Consider the following 21,163-nt stretch of genomic DNA (forward strand, 5'->3'; position numbering starts at 1 on the left):
CTGTCTGGTCCTTAAGCCTTGAGTACTTGAAATCTAAGCTTGATGTTTGCCCTGGATTTTCTTGACATATACTCTATTTTGATTTGTTCACTTACTGTTGACTAATTTACTCTATTTTTACATTTTATTTCTAGACATGGCCACACTTTCATCTCTTGTAATCGTAAACCCCTAGTTATACTTTGGCCAGGGGTTTCTAACCCTTGCCTAGGTCTGTTTAGTTCCTATTAATACTTCTCAACGTGTATCATCAGTTCCAGGAGACTCAGTAGCTGATGCCCTGAGGCTCCCTAAGCCCCATGTGAGGCTGTCCTCTCCTTCCTGAGACCCTGATGCCTCATCCTGCATTCACACCCTGAATGCAGCCAATGTGTAATCCTGACTCTCAGCTCTGAATTACAGAATACTCCCAGTGTAGAAATAACATTAATCCCTACATTCCTATCACATTTTCCTTCTCCTTCCTCCAAAACGAGCATGGTATTTTACTTTCTAAACAGTGATTTAATGCTTAAGAAATGACATGAATATTCAATCCATATTTGCAAATGGAAAAAATTCTGGATAGAATTTAGAAAATTCAGATGATAAGCACAACACTTTTGATCTAAGATTATAACCATGAACTGCATTTTCTATTTGATTTTCATATAATGCTCTTATTTTAGGTGAAGCTTCTCTAAGTAACTTACCACTTTGCTTAGATTTGGGATAATTTTTATTTCCTTTAGTTTTATTTCTATTTCTTCCTTTGATACAGTGCCTCTGTCACTCTTTACAGCAGTTTGATGAGCCTTCTATAATGGTAGGAAATAAAATTGTGTTTTGTCATTTTAATAGCAGAAATTAAGAAAGAGTGCAATTTTTTCTTTTAGACCATTTAATATTTGTAGCTGAAGATATATAAGTATCATTGTTTATACTTGAAAAAGTCTTTTTTTTTTTAAACCAATATGGCCTGTAATTAAAATAACATTTTTCACAAACTGGTTGAAAAACATGTATTTATTTTTGTTAATCACACAGGAATGGCCCCCTACTTTTATATTTACTTAATTTTTAAAAGCACAAGAGATAAATAGTATCAGTTTTGATTCCACAGACGTAACTGGAAAACGAAACAAGCACGGAAAGGACTTATGCTTTTTATTGATGCCACGTAGAAGTTAGCATATTGTTTTCTGCAGTGTCCTTACCACAGCACAAGGGTTTAGTCCCAAATCTGCTTAGTGATGGTGTGCTCTTGGGAAAACTTAGCCTTTCTCCCTTTAAAACGGGAATAATGATCTTGACAACTGCAAACAGCTCTTGTGAGGATTCAACTAGACAAGGCATTTGTCTGGCTGTGCTTAGCACAGTTCCTAGAGGTAGTCAGTCTAGATAAATTGTAGCTATCATGATTCTCAAAATAAAATCAAAAAGTGTAAAACAAATCCTCCATTAAAGCATTTCTTTACTTTAGAAGAAAAGCATACATGGTGAAGAAAGCCTGTCACAGTTGGCATGATAAAGGGAGTTTGCTGTCTCCTGAGGTCACTGTGCTCTTGACCCTGCTGGAATGATGCGGTCATAGCAAGGGGGACTCAGCGTCCCATACAAACACATGGGTGGACAAGCGGACAAACTGAAACCACCTACAGGGAGATTGGAATGTTTTTTTTCTGAGTCAACTGTATTTCAAGACAGAGACAATGGTAGACATTATGAATGGTTAAAACAAACAAAATTAAGTAAATAATAGAAGTTATGACTCAAAGATGAAATCCTCACAAAAATAATACATTTTATAAGCATCAGAAAACACTTTTCAAATGTAAAGTATCTAAGCAAAATAATTTTCTAACATAAACCTTAAGAGGCATGATTAGAAGTATTAGCCAATAGATAAAGAAGCAGTTACAACATTTGGACTGACAATTAATCAGCTCGTCTTACCCCTTCACTTCACGAGAAAATAAAGAGAAAGAGAAAAAATTATTTCTCAATCACCTCCATGTACTATTCATCACCATTCGCTGCAGATTTGTAAACACATATAAATCCAGTGTTATAAAAGATATGGATTTTGCATAAAATTATAATCTGTATAAAAAACCATATTTTTTGTATTTCATGAATTTGGTATTAATTGCCTTTATTTCCTGGTGATAGAAATCAATGTTCATCCATTTTTTTTCCTGTGTAGCTCATTTCAAAAAGAAAGTTTATTGAGAGATGTTGTACTAATTGACTAAATCACAAGCAAGAAATTAAACTTGTATTAGCATTACTTTATTAATTTTATCACATAGGCCATGTAAGGAATCTAACTTGTAAACTAAAAACTATGCTCAGATCATGAACAGAACCACTAATTTTAAAGATAAAATACATAAGATTCCACTTTAATATATGTAAGATCACTGGGACAGAACTAATTTCCAAAGGTAGTACAAGTTCTTTGAGAATAGTTTTTTTTGGGGGGCAGGGGATGGTTTTTTTTTTTTCTTTTTTTTTACATTATACATGACAGAGAGATGTGGGTGAGAGTAAACTTCTCAATGTTCTATATATGTTCAATAAGAATAATTTGTTTTAATAAATGTGTTAATAAAAATATTTATTTCTTCTTAAAATTGTGTTGGAAGATTATTCTTCATGGCTTTTTAATCTGAATTTTTCTCATGAAGAACCTTTGGAATTCTTTACCCTTTATCCCTTTATACATTTAATTTCTATTTGAAGATTTCCACTTACTGCTATCAATTTTTTTTCAAGAAGTTGCTTAACTGATAATAGCGCAGAACCAAGATAATATCCATGATTTAATGACGCTTTTAAATATTTTGTTTGCATAAAAGTATCTATTACCTTTCAAAGCTAACTTTCACTTATTTCCTGGGGGAATTTATGGTTTTGCACTTACAGGTTTCCTTGAAAGGCAGATCTCATTTTAAATGGTAAACGTCAGTCTCCAGTGTCCTCACTTTGAAACTTGCCCTCATCCTACGTAATTAATTTCAATTCAACGCAAAGCAATTTTTCTCAAAGACATTTTGATGTTGTTTTTTTTTTAATTTTACATTTGAAATTGATTTAAGCTCCTTAGCATTTTTTGTTATCTGCTTCCCTTGGTATTAAACAAATTTAGGTAAAGAAATTAAAGAACAAAAATAGGTTCTTGTCAAAGAGATAAATATTCTGGTCTGCCCACTCTATCTTCAGAAATGTTAAGCCAAATTTTTAGCACTTCTCCCAACTACTGTATTTGCTAACTATTAAAATATTGTTATACCTTTAAAGAGAAATTTTCATGCATTTCAAATATTGTTACTCCACGTATATTTGTTCAGGAAAAATAAGAAAATAATTCTAAAAACAAGGGAAAACTAGAAAACAGTTGAAAGAATTATACTTAGCCCTACTAATCTTCACAAGTATCATAACTTCTTTAGACCTGGTCATGACTGATTTGAGGTAACTACATGGAAATTCGCAAATTCAGTTCACATTTGAGAATTTAAAAAAATATATATTAGCATTAACTTTATTGATCCTGACAATGTATTTGGAGATCAAGTTAGGACAAGGACCAGATAATATAACTGCCTGTGAAAATGCTGGAAATATCACTTCTCATCTTTTCTACCTTATTCTTTTTTCAGGAATAGAGAATTCTATTTCTGTAATTTTCTTCATTAAAAAAAAATCAACCCTGCTATGTATCAACTTCAAATTCTAAAGCCTGCCTAGGTGGCTGGCTGAAGTCTGACAGGCCAGGGGAGAGTGGCAAAAGTGTAAGAGATCTCAGCTGGGAGACTGGATTCAGAGTCAGCAGCTGCTAGAGAAAAGGGCTTCTGCAGAAAGCATGGTGTCCTTTTTTTTTTTTTACAGTGACTCTAGGTCAGAAGTCCAGGCATATGCCAATGGCTATGAGTCCCAGTTGGGCTTAGGGTCCTCCTCCAACTCACTGCTTGTGGAAGGAATTCTTTTCCTTACTGTTGTAGGACTGAGGTGACTTTTTCTCACTGGGTGTCAGCCAGGTACAACTGTCAGCTCCCAGAAGCCATTCTCGGGGGTGCACCCCCAACTCCCTCCATCTCAGTAACAGAGAATAGCCCTGGTGTCTAACCTCTCTTACCCCTGAATTCCTTGACTTCCTCTTCTGCCACTTGTGGGAGAAAACGCTCTGCTTACGGGGATCATGTCATGAGATTAGACCCACTGTGTGATCTTCTTGTCTTATAGCAGGACATCATCACCAGAGTGGTAGCTTCTCATATTCACTGGTTCCACCTATACTCAAAGGGAGGTTAATCAAGAATGAGGGTTGTGGAAAGGGTCATCTTAGTATTCTACTGACAGGAGAATCAAGAAAATTGTGATGTCATGGGGCGAGGTGCTACACAGAAACTAGAGACAGGTAGACTCCCAGCTAATGAACCAAAGTCAGGAGCCCACTTTGCTGGATCTAGTCTGGGTGAATGAATACAGGCAGAAGTGGGTTCTCAGTGTTCAGACTGAGATCAGAACACAAAAATTTATAAATGAACAAAGATAAAAAATGAAAAGAGAGAGAGAGACAGGGAGATAGACAGAGAGACACCAGGCAGTGTTTGTGACTCTAACTCAGGGGAGCAGTTCCCAGAAGAGGGCAAATTGCACCTGATGATTAGAAGGCAGTGGTCACATGTTTTTATACCACTTTTAACCTTTCTTTCAAAACTAATAGCTAAATATAGTAAACATTTCTTATGTGGTAGGAGTGAGCCAAACATAGTGCATTTATCTTCTCACTTTGTCCTCGCAGCAGTCCCTCAAGGTTCTGTGGGGACCTGGGACAAGTTTTGTGATGGTGAGAGCCATTGTACAATGTCACTATGATGACCCCTCTTCTATGACAATTGTGAGATGGTTAATTAAGTGTGTAATTGTCCATTTGCCATCAGCACCCTAGAAAACACATTGTTTAAAAGCAAGACTTGTGTCTCACTTTTTTTGTGCCCTGAGTATTGAGCATAGAGGTAGATATTCACTATAAATTTAATTTATTTTATTGTTCCTGAAAACATATTTTTGGAGGTAAACTTTGTGGTGGAGGAGATTAGATTTGGGTTTGCGAACCTGAATTTTAACCCAGTGCCCCTTTACATTACTCCAAGATTATGTGCAAATCGATACCCTCAGCTTCTTCATGTGACAAAGTGAAGAACCGAGAAAGATTTTCTCTGATTAGAAACAGGTATAAGCTCTTTCTTTTGGTTTACAATAGTTATATTTCAACATGTTTCTAATAGAAGTTTTCAAACGTATTAAAATTTTGGAGATGTGACAAATAAAAATCAAATGGTCATTTTTCCAATGTATCTGTTTATATGGTCAGCTATTCGTTGTTGGTACTTTTAATTAGATAAGACATGACATTACAAAAGAACTTCATTTATTTATATAAACGGGTTCCATCATGAAACTGGTAGTATTTAGTCCTCAGTTCATTTGTCTAACATGTCACTGATAAGCTAACCTGTATTCAAGAGAAGTACTACTATTCATTTACAATTCATTTCTTTAAGGCACTCGGCAGGCAGCAGAAATAGCCATACTTCCTTCTCCTGTTGCCCTAGAAATGGTTTCTATAGTAACTGAGTGCATTGCACTGGAGACCCAAAGACTACACATAAGAGTGTGTGTGTTCATAATGAGAAACAGTCTTTACATGATCTTTTATTTTTCAGCTTAAGAATAATTGATATCAAGTCAGTTGGAACTCTTTTGTAACAAGCAGTTTATAAAATATTACAGTGAACAAAGGAACACAATTTTGATTTATTTCTTTAATCTCAATTAAGTAAATAACTCAAAGCTAGTCACATAAATGTTCCCACACTTTATGTCTTCGATATCAAGTTCAAGAAATAGTGCTAAATTATCTCCTAAAAGTTATTACTCTCAATACAAACATTCACTGTGGTTAAAAATAAAGGTCCAAATATAAAGTCTATCTTATTCATGTGCATAATGCATTTTAGACAAATACTCTTCTAAGTAATTAGAAATACCCATGATACAAATTAATAAACATTATGTGAGTATTTAAATGATCTCTCTAGAGCTATTATGATGCATGGCCCTTTGAAATCATTTTTTCCTGTAATAAAATATCCACAAGTGAGTGAGTTTTTACAGAAATGGAATGTAATTTAAAACAATAGATAAGTAATTTAGTTTGTAATATAAAAAGGGACTTCATTTTATATATGATATAGTGTCTATTTGTAGTTTGTGTTGTTTCTTTTGTTTTAGTCATCTTTCAACATTCTTGTTTTCATCCATTCCTATTCTGCGTCCATCTACTTTGCGATTTCCCTGTGCATTCCCCCAAGACTTCCACTTTCTCTTAAAGAATATCAAGTAATAGCTGTCTGAAGATGCCCAGAAGAAAGGCCTTTCCTCTCAGAGTTATTTTCCTTAACATTAAACTTTAGGCCTTACACAAGCTATTTTCTGAATCTAAAACGGCTTTCATCCTCAAACCCTACGGAAGTCTTATATTTGTTTCAAGGCTTCTGTCAAAACTTCATTTTTCCAAGGCGCCATCCTTCCTTAGCGTCCCTCACCTTCTGACCCCCAGTGGAATTAATCGCCATATTTTTTAGAAGGAACTCTGTCTCTTTGTAGTCTTCTATAATATTCATTTTCACATGGAATTTATTCAGCGCAGAGTGCACTGAAATCAGCGTCCCACAGAGGACTCGTGAATTGAGTTGGCTCTCCTGAGGAAATAACTTTCTTCCTCTGCCAGCGGATCACGTTCGTGCTGATGTAGGGAGTTTCTTCTTGGTTGTTGATACCGTGTCCAGTCGCTGTGGAAGCTTGAATAATCACTAGGAGCTGTTTTAAAAGCTGTCGGATTTGACCAGGGGCCGGTCTCAAAACTGCGCTCGCGGAGGCTACTCCTCTCTCTCTCTCTCTCTCTCTCTCTCTCTCTCTCTCTCTCTCTCTCTCGGGAGCTGCTCCTCTATCTGCTTTGCCGGCTCGTCCTCCTTCACTTGCTCTGTCTTTGCTAGTCCTTCTCAGGCACAGAGAGCTCGGGCCGTGCACATAGTTTTTGAGGGATGGCTTTTCCACCCTCTCAGATCTTTGTCGGGACTGCTGTGTTCTAGAAGTTCTTCCCCAGCCGCATACTTGCCTCACAGACCTGTGACGATTGGCTCTCACTCGGAGACTGCAGGTCTCGGGCTCTCTGAAGGCTTTCTTCTCTCTGGTACTGTGACCAGCTACTTCTGGCCTTCTTGAACTGCCTGAATGTAACTCTGTCTCCTCAACTCAGGGAGAATGCCGTGGTCAGCGTGTGCTCCCTTCGCCCATGCTAGAGTCCAGACACCTCCAGATCTCACGAGGGCATAATCAAAGGGATGACGGTCATGGAAGCCTGTTATCCGGTGTCTGAACACACTTGTTTTATACACACTGTCCAGTTTCTAGCTGCTTGGAAGAGACACATCTCATCTCTGTGACTCCATCATGGCTGGAAGAGGATATCAGTCTTTTATTTTTTTATTGCTATTTAGGATATGCTTTATGTAAATTTCATTTTTATTTTCCCGCAAACTTCCTATCCTAGAGTTCATTTCCCTATGTAACCCATAACAAAATTCTATTTTTATAAATAATTAATTGACAACATCACATGAGATTTACTTCATCTTTCACCCCTCAGACAGCTTTTTCTTCTACTTCCCATTTATCCTGTGTCCTAAAATTATGCCATCAAGATATTGTCTCATTCACTCTAATTTTGCAGTCACTATATTGCATGATATTTATATTCTTATTTGAATCTCCTTGGAAAGGGGTGTAAAGTCTTACATTTACCTGGGTCTGAAGTACAGAGCACTAGGCTTGAATCCTGAAAGGTCCTCAACTTCTGTTGGTTTAATACACATTAATGAATAAATTTATAAGTTTATGGCAAGCGACCTATTCTCCTCAATAAATAGAATTACATTTATGCTTAGAGAATGTCAGATTAACAGAGAGATGTTTATTATTGAATTGTAATGTGCTATTTATAAAATTAATTTTACCAATTTAGCTCTGAAGCAACCATAAGTCTGTATTGAAGGATGTTGAGAAAAATAGTTTTCTAGAGGTGCTATTGAATTTATGGTAGGGTTTTTTGGGGGGTAAGAGCTTCAAAAATAAGGGATCTATTGAAATAAACGATTTTTCCTTTTGGTATCTGAAGGATTAGCGTGAAATGGGTGCCCTTCTCTAGGGCACCAGGTCCAATGCTCAGAATGTAACTTCCTTACACGTTTCCTCTTCTTATACATGGTTTTAACTTTCATTTCCTTCAAGTCAATAGTGGATTGATTTAGAGCATAAATGATACTTTAAAATACAATTTAAATAATAGATTCAGTTGTTAAATATTCACTAAAATGTGTAATGCCTAAGATACACCTGCCTGTAGTGCTTTAGAAAAGATGTGAAGTAAGTGCCTATTTTTATCAACTCTGATTTTGATACCGGCATTAGGGAAGCAAACATAGCTTATTATTAATATCGCTGATGATGTTGATGATGATAAGATGATGATGGTAGCCACTATTTATTTCATGATTACTGCCAGCAGAGGCACTGTTCCTTTGCGAACTTTCTCAGAATCACATACCCTGTCACTGTCAGAGTCGGGGTTTGAACCTTGGTCTGTTCCCCTAGAGTCCACTTCTCTCCCTTGTACAGAGAAGAAAATATTTTCTTTCGAAACAGAGATAATATAGTTTGTACCATCGACATGTCAGTACTATATTATTAGTGAGGTAAGGTACACCAAAGCACTGTCTCATCACAGATTAATTGTGCAGAAGTCCTGCTCCTCCTTATTCAGAATACTACACTCAAGAGCAACCTACAGTTTATTGAGAAGGAGGAGATTAAATTTTTGAAATATTTTGAAAATAAAATTTGAAATTTCAGACACATATGACATTTATTTTTTTAAAGCAGGATAAGTTAAATGTACCTAAACTGAGATAATAAATATTATAATATTTTGACTTCTTAATTTTTGTATGAAATAACAGAAAATTATAAATTTTAAAAACAAAAATTGGTAGATATTTTTGGTTTTCTAAGAAAACGTAAACTAAAATTCTGACTTTTCTTTTAAATTTTTGTTCTGATAGAATACCATGTACTTTCAACTCATAAGCTACCTCAGTTGATTTCTTATATTGTTCCTAATTATTTTATTAGTCTTATGAGTTCTTCACTAATGACATTTTTATTCCTAAAAAAACGTTATTTTTATTCCTAAATATGGTAGCCTTGGTACTAAGCAAAAGTGAGTTGTACATAGTAAATGCTGATAAAATTGATTCAACAAATGAGTTAACTAGAATGATAATTTGCAGAAAAAACTAAGTTTTCTTAGACATAAGTGTCTGGTTCAGATTTAGTGGACATCATGAGTATACTCCCTACACTAATTATAATTAGAGAACAGTGAATGTCCCTTTTAATTCTCAAGTCAAATTTGGTCTCAGAATTTTAAATGCATGAGATTTCTTTATGCAGTTTAATTACTGATGATTATATAATAGTGTTTGTTTGAAAAAGCTCTCTGATGTTCATTAAAGACCAAGAATACTTTTTCATCTGCTTCCAAAAAGAAAAAGTAAAAAGAATGCTATAAACTAGTTCTCTAGATCAGAGAATAAATGTTGAATGCCACAACTTCAGAGTGTGCATCTCTAATGAGCCCTAAGTCTGGAGAAAATATGTTCCTGTAATAACCCAGACAATGTGAAAGCTTAGATGGTCATTGACCTTTGCTAGTCAACAAAATTAGGCATTTTGATAATATAATTCTATATGTAAAACTCAAGTCATCTACTTTAAAATCTAAATCCAATTTTATTCTTTTTTTTACCATTAATGAATATACTTAAAGTTAAAATGTTTGCGTAATGCACAACCTTTAAATAGTGAAGTATCTATAATGGACTTACATATTACATAGATTTGTAGTCAGACTACTGGTTTTACCTGTGACAGGTGTGACAGGACAATCAATCACTTATTTTTAAAACTGATGTAAAAATTAAGTTAATGGTTACTTAGAAAAGTATCTTGAAGGGGCAAAGACATTTTAAATGTTGTTTTAAATGAAAGAATGTATATTATATACTGTAAATCATGCACGTTATTAATTTTAAAACTAGGAGCATAAACATACTCATCAAATATAAAAGATATAAGTAAATTTAGAGATAATCTAGGACAATCTCCTCATTTTTCACATTAGAAAGCTAAAATTCTCCTAATTAAATAATTTATTAAATTTCCCACCAATGTGTTAGAAACACAGAGAAAAATTAGATACTTGATTTCTTCATTCTAAATCCAATACAGGGTAGTTCCACTCTAACATCATTCAATGGAAATATCCAGTTGTTTGGATTTTAATTAAATCAACATTAATGATAATTTTTTAAATTATGGGTGTTTTCTTATGTTTACATATCTTTAAAGGTAAGTTTCTATAATATAAAACTTACTCTATTATATTTATCTAAATTTCTGTTTAAAATCTCACTTTTTACTGAAGATTATCAATATGACCACTGAAAACTTATGAGCTGCCATTTTATTAAAAAAGAAAAAAAAAAGTTTGAACAAAATATTGACCATTAAAAATATTTTTGAAATTCTTTAGCAAAACATCAAATTTGGTTTATAATGGGTTTTCAGATTTTCATAATTATTAAGGAATAGAATGAGAGAAAAAGGATGAATGTCGCAAAGTAAAAGGAAGCTTAGTCCTAAAATAATGAATTCATAATTATAAATGTTGAGTTGAATTCTGCTAATAAATATAGAGCCTAACTGCCTGGAATTTTTGAACCACTTAACTGAGACTGCTTTGGATAAAAGAATGAATAAAAATGTATTTTTTATATATTGAATCAATATTCAATAACCTTAATATTTTTGTTTCAAGTTACAAAAATATAGCACTACAGGGGCTTCTCTCCATCATTTCATAAAACTTAACCAAACTGTGGGGCACTTGACACTTAAGATGTAGGAGAAGAGTAATGATGATTTCTTAGGAATATTAAGTAAGATCAAGAAAAGGCACGGTTACAGGGATCAGAAATAAAACAATCAGAGTAATTCCAATTCTCAGGGTCGTGTTTTAGATTTAGAAATTAAATTTAAAGTTAACAATGTGTGTAAAGATAATAAAATATGATTTATGAACACGTATTTTAAAGGACTTAAAACACAAGATATTTGTTTTAAATGATACTCAAATGTATTGTGGATACAATTGTAAAACAATCTATAGAATAGTCGGGAAAGGTGGGAAGAAGTTAAGCCATGGCACCATGGAAACATTTTGAAAAACAAACAAATAAGAGATTACTTTCTTGAGACCCATGCTCTACTGCTTTACTCCAGTGAATAATTATTTCAGCAATTTTATTTTTTACCTCAAAGATTCTTTATAGTTCCTTTGCCTATTTTATTGTATTTATAGCTTGCACTATTTCATTAGTAAAATTATTCTCACATCTCTTTTTCAGAAAAAATTTAGAGGCTTTTAAAAGTATTTTTAATAGATAGTTTTCTCAGATATTCTTTATGCTTAACTTCTTTCTATACAATGAATGTAAATTTTTATCTATTTGTTTTTCGAAGTAATAGGATTATGTAAATTGTTATCTACATTTCCTAAATTTTTAATAATCAATATTGCTTTTGCAATATTGTACTCGTTTTAACAAGTTATAAAATCATTAATTTAAAAATCTATAAATCTCATTAAATATGGCTTAATATTCAGAAGATATTAAAATTGGAAATTTGTTCAAACATGACATCATATAGGAAAACATAAAAGATATTTATTTGTCTATTTGATAGGTATGTTGATAGGTATACATGAACAGTCACCACAGAAAAATTATAACTTGGAGTGAAATGCCTTTTATGTTAAATTTTTATCAGCCAGTTGATGTAAAAATGAATAATGAATATTACAACAAGAAAATGTTACAATAATTAATGATAATTAAGAACTATTATATAATTAAGTCAGTAGGAAAATAGATTGACAGTCAGTGCAAATATTAAGACAGATAACTAATAGATGACTGAAGAAAGTAAAATAACTACATCCCACAAAAGTCTGTAAAAGTTAAAGAATAATACAAACAGAATTGTGGACATTAGGCTATGCATAATTCTAATATTTGTAAATTTTTTGTTCTGGCAATTATGACATCAAGAAAAAAACAAAACAAAACAAAAAACAAAAATAAAAGCTTTTAAAAACTGCATGTAATTGTTAGATAGGAAGTCAGATGGTGAGACACATATATTTCTTCCTTAGCCAAAGACACACTTGCTGACAATACAAGTGCCTTTGGAACTGCTTTGCCATATGGTCATACCAGGGTTTCAAATAACATGCAACAGCAATGAGGCCACGCTAAGAAGGGAAGCTGACCTAGTATGCTACACGACAATAGAGACATCCTAACAACAAATTGTGTTATTTCATTTTCTGGAACTTGCTAAAAAATTCCTACATTTATGTTCTTTGTGATTGCACATTGCTTATTATAGAAAATATGCTGTAAATTTCCTCCTATCATTTTACTTCAGGGAAGATGCTGAGATTGGCATAGATGTAATGAAAGCTAAAATGGAGATAGTAATTCCAGGGTAATTTTGTTGCCTTGAAGCCTAATTACTTTGTTTATTGCCATATCCCTGCAAGAGGGTTTCTCAACCTTACCACAGTTGGCATTTTGGGTGGAATCATTGGTTGTTGTAGGGAACGTCCAGTGCACCGTACCATGTTTAGCTGCATCCCTGGCCCCTATGTGTGTACCCCTTGACCCCCAGAAACGCACCTACCTAAAGTGTCAACTGATATTGCCGTATTTCCCCTGGAGGGGCAAAATCACCCCCAGCTGAGAGCTACCCTAGAGTGAAGGCATAAGGACTTTTAAAAAAATAATCTTGTGAAGCAAAAGTTCATGTTTAAAACATTAGAAAAAAAAATTTAGTCCAAGAACCAATATTAAATTGAAGTACAAAATATTCTGAAAGTAATTTTTTTTTTTTTTTAACCAATGCACAATTTTAGTTTTGGGGGTTGTTTCTATGAAAGCCCGTTAGTGCCACCTCTGAAAATCTTTCAATCCAGGAGTTGAAGAAAACTCTCTACCTTAGTCAAGTACTATTAGGGATAAACAAACAAACAAAAATCAGCAATACACTATATTGGAATATATTAATTTAATTTTTTCTTGTTTTTAATTAATTTATCTAATGAACAGAAAATACAATAGTAGTACATTTCTGGAAAAATAAAAAGTTATTTTTCCTCCTCTTAGATGAAAGAGAATGTATCTTCAGTGTCATCGGTATTCTTATGGTGATTATGGGAGCAGTGCAGAAACTGACTGTTCTGTAAAGGGCCAGAGGATAAATGTTTTAGGCCTTATAGGTCTCTCTCACAACTGCATAGCTCTGCCACTGCGTTGTGAAAGCAGCACTGCAGGCCCATCAGCATTATGTGAGAACTCCAGCTTCTTCCCATCCTTGCCAGCACTTTCTATGGAGTGTTGTTTTTGTTTTTGTTTTTCCCCCAGTCTTTAATTTCTACTATTCTAGTAGTGTGTGGTAGGACCTCAATGGGATTTTAATTTTAATTTGTACAATGACTAATGACTTTGAGCATCTTTGCCATATATGCTTATCTGCTATCTACATCTCATCTTTTGCATGTTTATATTTTTGTTTGTGAGAGTTATTTATATATTTTAGAATTAAAAGCTTTATCCAATGCATATTTTGCAAATATTTTCTCCAAGACTGGGTTTGTGCTTTTATTTGTTTCACATTGTCTTTTGAGGAGCAGAAGTTTTATGTTGATTGATGATGCCTAATTTATTATTTTCTTCTCTAATTGTTCATGCTTCCGTTGCTGACACAGAAATATCTGTGAACCATCAAGAAACAAAAAAACTTTCCCATTTGTTCTATTACAAGTTTTATAATTTTGGTTTTTACACTTTTATATTTCAGCTTATTTTGTATGTAATGCAATGGATGATGATTTATTTGTACAAGAATGTCCAGTACTTCACCACATAGTGATGTAGGTAGAATCCTCTTCCCATTAACTTACCTTAGATCATTTGTTGAAAACCAGTTTAACACTCTATTCTGTTCCACTTACCTATGTCTCTCCTTAGGCCAATACTATGTTATTTTGATTAACTATACTTTTTAGTAAATCAGATAATACGAATCTTCCAACTCTTTGTCAAAATTGTTTTGACTATTCTAGGCCCTTTGCTTTTCCATATAAATTTTGCAACTAATTTGTCAATTTCAGCTTGATGAGATTACATCAAATCATTAGAACATTTTTCTTTTTTTACCAAAATGATTATATTAATGTATACATGTAAAATGAGTATACATACATGTAGTTTATAGGTCTGTACCTATATCTACCTGTGTGTGGACATATATATATATATATGTATACGTGTATATGTGTGTATATATATATAAATATATAGATTTGATATATTTATCAACTTCTGGAACAGCAGATGTAGATTTTAGCATGTGACATATTTACCAGTTTCACCTAAGCCTGACAGTATAGTGTCTAGAAAACTTACAAAAAAAAAATTTTTTTAAGTGCATTCAATGATGTTTTCATTTTGTATACAAATAAAATTTAGTTTATATGGTTACTAAATCAATCATTTGAATACCTGTGTATTTATAATCTTGGACCTCTCCCTTTCTACAGTTGCATACATCCCCTAGGTGATTTCAACAAGTTTTGTGGATTTAAAACATCATTTGCATATTAATAGCTTTCAAATTTGCATGTGAAACTTTTTTTAAATTAATTAAATTATTTATTTATTGGCTGTGTTGGGTCTTCATCGCTGAGTGCGGGATTTCTTTACTTGCTGTGAGCGGGGGCAGTGTGCAGGCTGCTTATTGCCGTGGCTTCTCTTGTTGCAGAGCATGGGCTGTAGACACACAGGCTTCAGTAGTTGTGGCACGCAGGCTCAGTAGTTGTGGTGTATGGGCTTAGTTGCTCCACAGCATGTGGCATCTTCCTGGAGCAGGGATCTAACCCATGTCCCCTACATTGGCAGGCAGATTCTTAACCACTGTACCACCAGGTAATTCCCTGCATGTGAAGCTCTTATTTTTTCCCATGAGCTTCAGATTCAGATAACTATATCCTTACTCATTTCTGCTTTGAAGTACCATTGATTGTCCCCTGAAACCTATTTCTTGCCAAGACTTTCCTATTTCAGTAAATAGCAAATGTATTCATCTAGTTTCTAATGACAAAAGTTGTTCTTGACCCCTTTATTTTTGTCACACCCACATCTACCTATTGGGTCATTCCGTTGGCTTCACCTTCTAAATATATCCCAATCTGTACACATTCTACCATCTTCACTGATCCGCTCTCATGTGTGATTTGTAGCTCAACTACTGCAATCACCACTCAGCTAGTCACTCTGCCCCAGCTATTATTTCCTGACATCTTCATCCCTCCCAGCAGGCAGAGTTATCATTTTTTAAAACATTGTGCTCAGAATGAGATCCAAAGTGTTCACTATGGCCTAACTTACAAGACTTATTCCATCTCCTTCACTGCTCTTACTGTCCACATCTCTCCCCACGATCTTCAGCCACAGTGGTCAACTGGATGTTCCTTTGAAAGTCAACCTCTTCATCTCAGGGTCTGTGCACTTGTTCACTTTCATGTCTACAAGCACTTCACCCAGATAACTGTGGGGTTCATTCCTTGACTGCATTCATTTCTATTCTAATTTCAATCTCAGAATAGCTTTTCCTAATCACTCAATCTCAATTTAAAATAACACTCTCCATCATCATCCTGATTACATTTTTTTCATATTACTTGTATGCAAGTGACTACACATAAATCCACACACACATACACATATATGCATATATAGTTTTATACGCAACTAATCATACCCACATTCACACACAAATACATATATGTGAATATATATCATCTATATTCATATCTTCATATAATTTTTGTTTGATTTCCCAGTGGAAGGCAAACAACGTGAAAGCAGGGACTTTTTGATTACTGACATATCCTCAGCAATAAGGAAAAAGCCTGGATCACAGCAAGTGCCCAATTAAATATCTATGTAATTGAAACAAAGAAAAAGAAAGAGGGGAAGAAAGAGAAAAAGAAAGGGAGTTCTATACAGAATCCTTGAGCCATTTTGTATTACAAATTTATATTAAGTTCCCAGAGAATAAACTCTACTGGTTTTATGTATTATTACATTTTTTTGTAGTTCAATATTTATTTTGTGTTTTTATATATACTCTATAAGTGATCTATTCTATTAGAGAAATGCAGCTATTGACAAAAGATAGACATCTTCCTTACATAAATAAAATTAAACTTATTTCCTCCTTGTCTGTTGATCTGTAAAAGAATCTCCTAAAATGTGACTGGAGTTTCAGCAATTTTGAGGGCATATTGAACATACACTAATTTAAAATACCAACTATGTGACATACTGATTGCACAGCAGGGTCATCCTTTTAGCATCTCACAAGGAGATACAAGGAGTTTATATGAGGTGCCGTCCACAGGGAGGTGATGTGGACAGAAAAGACACAATGGGTTTCAAATAAGAGGATAAAATTAAGAATCATAAGGGCAGGCACACTGAGCTGCCAGACTTATTTTGTCTGGGCTACATCATGGTCATTTTTATGTAACATGCTTCAGGAGGAACAGAAGCAGGAATTTACTTAAAGAGAGTTAACAAGCCTCTCAAGCCCTATTTGGGGAAGCCAGATAGTCTAGAATAATTTGGTTAGCTAGTTCTTCACAGAATAAAACTCACAAGTGCTCAGCATTCTAGCCAAGATGTTAATTGTATTGTAAAAAGTTGTCTGGAATTTATACCCTTAAGTGATTTTTATGATCTTACTTGGCTACAAAATAAAAGTGCACACAAAGTAGCTAAGCAAATAAAATGTTTTAATCACAATTACTTTTAATGGTTCCTCTATGTAACTTAAAATGGCTACTTCGATTTTGCAAAAATATCATTCACCTTGAATTTTTAAAAATCTTGTGAATTATTCTAACAGATTTTTTAGAACATACCCTGCAAGAGTTTGAACGTCTTTGAATTCCTTCATGTTAACTATCCAAGGTCTTTGGTGTTCATGGTTGGAATTACCTAATTATTAGCAATTACCTACACAAAATGTAATTTAAATATGATGTCACTGTATTTAGTTTGAAATTTTCAAAAATTCACCACCAGACCTTTTCAGAGTGAGAAAAAATTGTATGTATAATTAATTATACCTCAAACTGGCCAATTAATGTGTCAAAATAATTTGCTAGTTATACTGAAGTTAATCAATAGCAGGTGAGAATTGCATAAAATTATTTAGGTCATGCCCAGAGTCTTTAAAGTGAATATAAACCACTGGGATCTTGTTGAAAAGCAGGTTCTGACCAGGTGTTAGGTGAGCCATGGCTGTCTACACTTCTAAGGAACCCCTGTGATGCCAGGCACTGTGCATTGAGGGAGGGGGGCCTACTGGATAGGGTGTCAGCTCTTCTGGTTTTCTGACTAAAACCTGAGAAATATCTAGGTGTTAATACAAAATTTGTGTATTTATTCAGCTGTTTCCCCCAAAAATCAATGGTTTAATATCATCTAAAAATGGGTTTACTTGTTGTCATTCAACTATTCTAGAGTAAGCTACATATAGTGATGCCTGTTCTTCTAGACCTCACTGCCTCATTTCTTCATCTGAGGAGAAAAACACACCCTTTTATTTTTTAACTGAAAAAGAAACAAATATGTACACTATCAGCATTTTCCTCTATATTTTAGTATTTAGAGCTATTTCTAAGGTATGGCAAAAAATGCAAATGGCATTACGATTTAAATTCATAAATAGGCTGTTTTACTTGGCTGAGACAAAAACAAGGCGCGTCGGGGGAATATAGCTATTGGAAAGTCAAATTTTTCAAGGGGCCTCATGCATAAAAACACTAAGCACCTATCAAAATATGTTAATTGAATTGAACCTACAAAATGTTTCAGGAATAAAAAAATTGCAGGTTATGATTCCTTTTGGATGCCATTTCACAAACTTATCACAGAAAATACACTAAAAATGTGAATTTATTTTCATAATAAATCTGTATAAGATAATCATAGGAAAGCGTGAAAACAAGTGACATGAGCATTGCCTTAAGGTCTTATTTCTACAGACAATACATGCATAGAAAAAATTATTAGGAATAGAGAAATGAGATTCTGGTTTGCCAATCACTCCTTGGAAGTGGGAGAATACATTTTCTTTGGTATGTTTTATTTTTCTGAAACTTTGAATGAATAATTGCAAAGGTGACATTCTTTTACTATAAGAACCTCCTGTTGAAGAACCAAAAGCCCATTAACGCTTTGTTGACATAGAGTTAACTGTGGATACTCGAAATGATTTCCACAAAGGCATCTTTTGCTATTTAAAAGCAATTACTTGGTTGTTGCTATGGTGACTGCTGGAAGAGTATGCACATTTGCCCTGTAACTGCCCACGGGTCAAATAAACGTCACAGATGTTCTCGATTTTCATTTCTAAAATTGTTAAAGCAAACTTTTCACTACTAAATCTCAGATATAAACAATGCTTAACAAGCTTGTGAGTGTTAGAGATGATCTATGTGTAAAGTGGGTAGTCATCCCCACATTATATTGCATACTTTGAGTAGGGAATTTAGACAAGGGATGCAATACAGCCAGGGTATATAAGGCATTGATCTCAGGGGGCCTCGGCCTGCGGCAGCTTGAAGCAGGTTCTCAGTTCCCCATCCACAGATTGAAGCCAGGCCACAGCAGTGAGAGTGATGAATCTTAGCCACTAGACCTCAAGGGCCAGTGGCTAGTTGCAAGGCCCTGATTTGCAGAAAGGAATTTCAACAAAGAGATGGAAAGTAGTGAAATAAGTACAGTAAAGTGTTTATTTGGAGGAAAAAAGTACATGTGGATAGACACATATGGGTGGGCTCAGAGACCAAGTCGTGCCTTTGTGATCGTTGAAATCACTTACATGGGGCAGTTCTTCCATGTTTCCTCTGGCCCATTATCTTGCTTTGCTGGCTCTGAGTCCATAGTTGCTCCATCTCAGGGCCCTGCTCTGTGTGCACGTGCATCTTTTAGCCAGGATGGATCACAGCACAAGGGTTTCTGGGAAGAACATGTGTGGTCTCACACCCCCTCCCTTCTCTGAACTCTGAGGAGCCTTTCTGAGCATGTGTAGTTTGGGGGTCTCCTTGACCTCAAGCATGAGAAATACGTGGTCTCTTTATCTTTTATCTAAGCAGGGCTTGCTCCTGCCCTTCTCTTTATCTTGGAGTGTCTGTCCATAGTGGATAGATTCCAGCTGCTCAGCCTGGGACTCATCTATCTGCTGCCTCAGTATCAGTAAATGATTGATTAAGTGAAAACTGAAATCATCTATTATGTTAATAATAAATATGTACATGGCCAAAGTCTTGTTAATGCTTTAAGTTTCCAGATTATTCTTGGATTTATTTCATAGCCATGTATTCAGAAGGACAAACAAAGTAATCCTATGGGAAGCAACAGCTTTTAAACCCCGAGGAGTCACCAACCCCTCACCTCTCCCACAGATGATTGGATATTCCTCTAACATTTCAAAAAAGTACTGTCCAACTTTTTATTTTGTAATCACATAAAATCAGATAAAATCTAATAGACTTATGAAGAAGCGACTGCATATGTGTATTTTTAAATTAGATGCTATTGTTCCACATTCAAAACATGTTTTTAATTGCCTACAAATAGAACAAAAACGGGGGGGGGGTGACTACTGTGGAAAGGTTTCTCTACTAAGCCCTTGAATAACTGTCGAGGTTTCTGGCCTGGATAGTATTGGCAATTATTAATAGGAAAAAGGGCACTGTTAATATAAAGATTCAGCGTGCGGAAGGCAGGCATGAGGAATTTACAGTGCATGTATTGTGTTTGGAAACTGGAAATAATATAGAAGAGTCAGCTACATTTTGAGAAGTTTCACTTTCCATGACTTTAACCATGAAACCAGAGGAGAAGGCAGCACAGATGTGGCAGCGGTCAGAAGTCTGTCCAGGAACGCACAGCGCGCGCACCTGACGCGGAGGGACAGAGTCCCACGTGCATCCTGTGTTGGCACCTTTATTCCTTGGCCACGTGACACTTCACTTCCATCACCAGGAGGGCGTAGAGGGGCTGCTTATCATTAAAACTGAGAGAGAAAATGAAATGTGACGCTTTTGAAAATCAACTAATCAACTGAGAAGCACGACTAGATTCATTTCTCCTATAATATTGGTTACGGTTTTTACAAAATGATGGTAGCAGTCCCACGGGCATCATCCACTAACGTGTCCGCTTATGCTTCTTCCCGTGAGCTTCCTGGCTTGTGGTGGGAGGGAGTAGAGGGGAAGCCAACCTTTCTGGTGGTGTGCATGTATGCCCTGTGGGTCTGCACTGGGGGAGTCCTATCAGGCTCATCCCTAATAAATAAAAGCAAGCTGCTCTTCCTGCCTCTGAAGGGTAGTCGCTTAGGAGCGCTTTCTGCTTTGTCAGAAGGCATAAAGCTTTATTTTGATCGTTTGAGTGGGTAAAGTGATCTGAGGCTTCTGAAATTAAACGTGTAACACCTTGTGGAGTAACGATCATCATCTAAGAAGGCAACCTCTGTGAGCGGTGTGTCCCATGTGCCACATTTCCCCAACGCCAGGTGAGGTCAGCCGTAAGAGATGCCCCAGATGCCAGGTGGAGCCGTGGGGGAGGGAAGCCACTCAGAGAGTCCTCCTGCGACTCTCCGCTTTAGTAGCTCCTCTGGGAGGTCTCCCCCTCCCACAGGACAGCTCTCCAGGCACTGGGGCTGCGGCAGGTGACACCCTTGTTTCCCTTTCCTGCTCCAGCCTGGGAGCTGTGGGTGGTTCCCTGCAGTTACTAATCTCTCAACTCCCTACCCACTTTTGGTTTCTTCTCAGATTCCTCTTTACCTTCTTAACCAC

General features: G+C 35.3%; 1 protein-coding gene across 1 annotated transcript in view; it reads left to right on the forward strand.

The window, feature by feature from the left end:
• EYS (eyes shut homolog) overlaps window positions 1-21,163 on the forward strand; it is a 1,676,468-nt gene that overhangs the window by 861,066 nt on the left and 794,239 nt on the right. The window lies entirely within an intron of this gene.

The sequence above is a fragment of the Hippopotamus amphibius genome, chromosome 6 (genome assembly GCF_030028045.1).
Source record: "Hippopotamus amphibius kiboko isolate mHipAmp2 chromosome 6, mHipAmp2.hap2, whole genome shotgun sequence".
In the NCBI taxonomy this organism is placed as follows: domain Eukaryota; kingdom Metazoa; phylum Chordata; class Mammalia; order Artiodactyla; family Hippopotamidae; genus Hippopotamus; species Hippopotamus amphibius.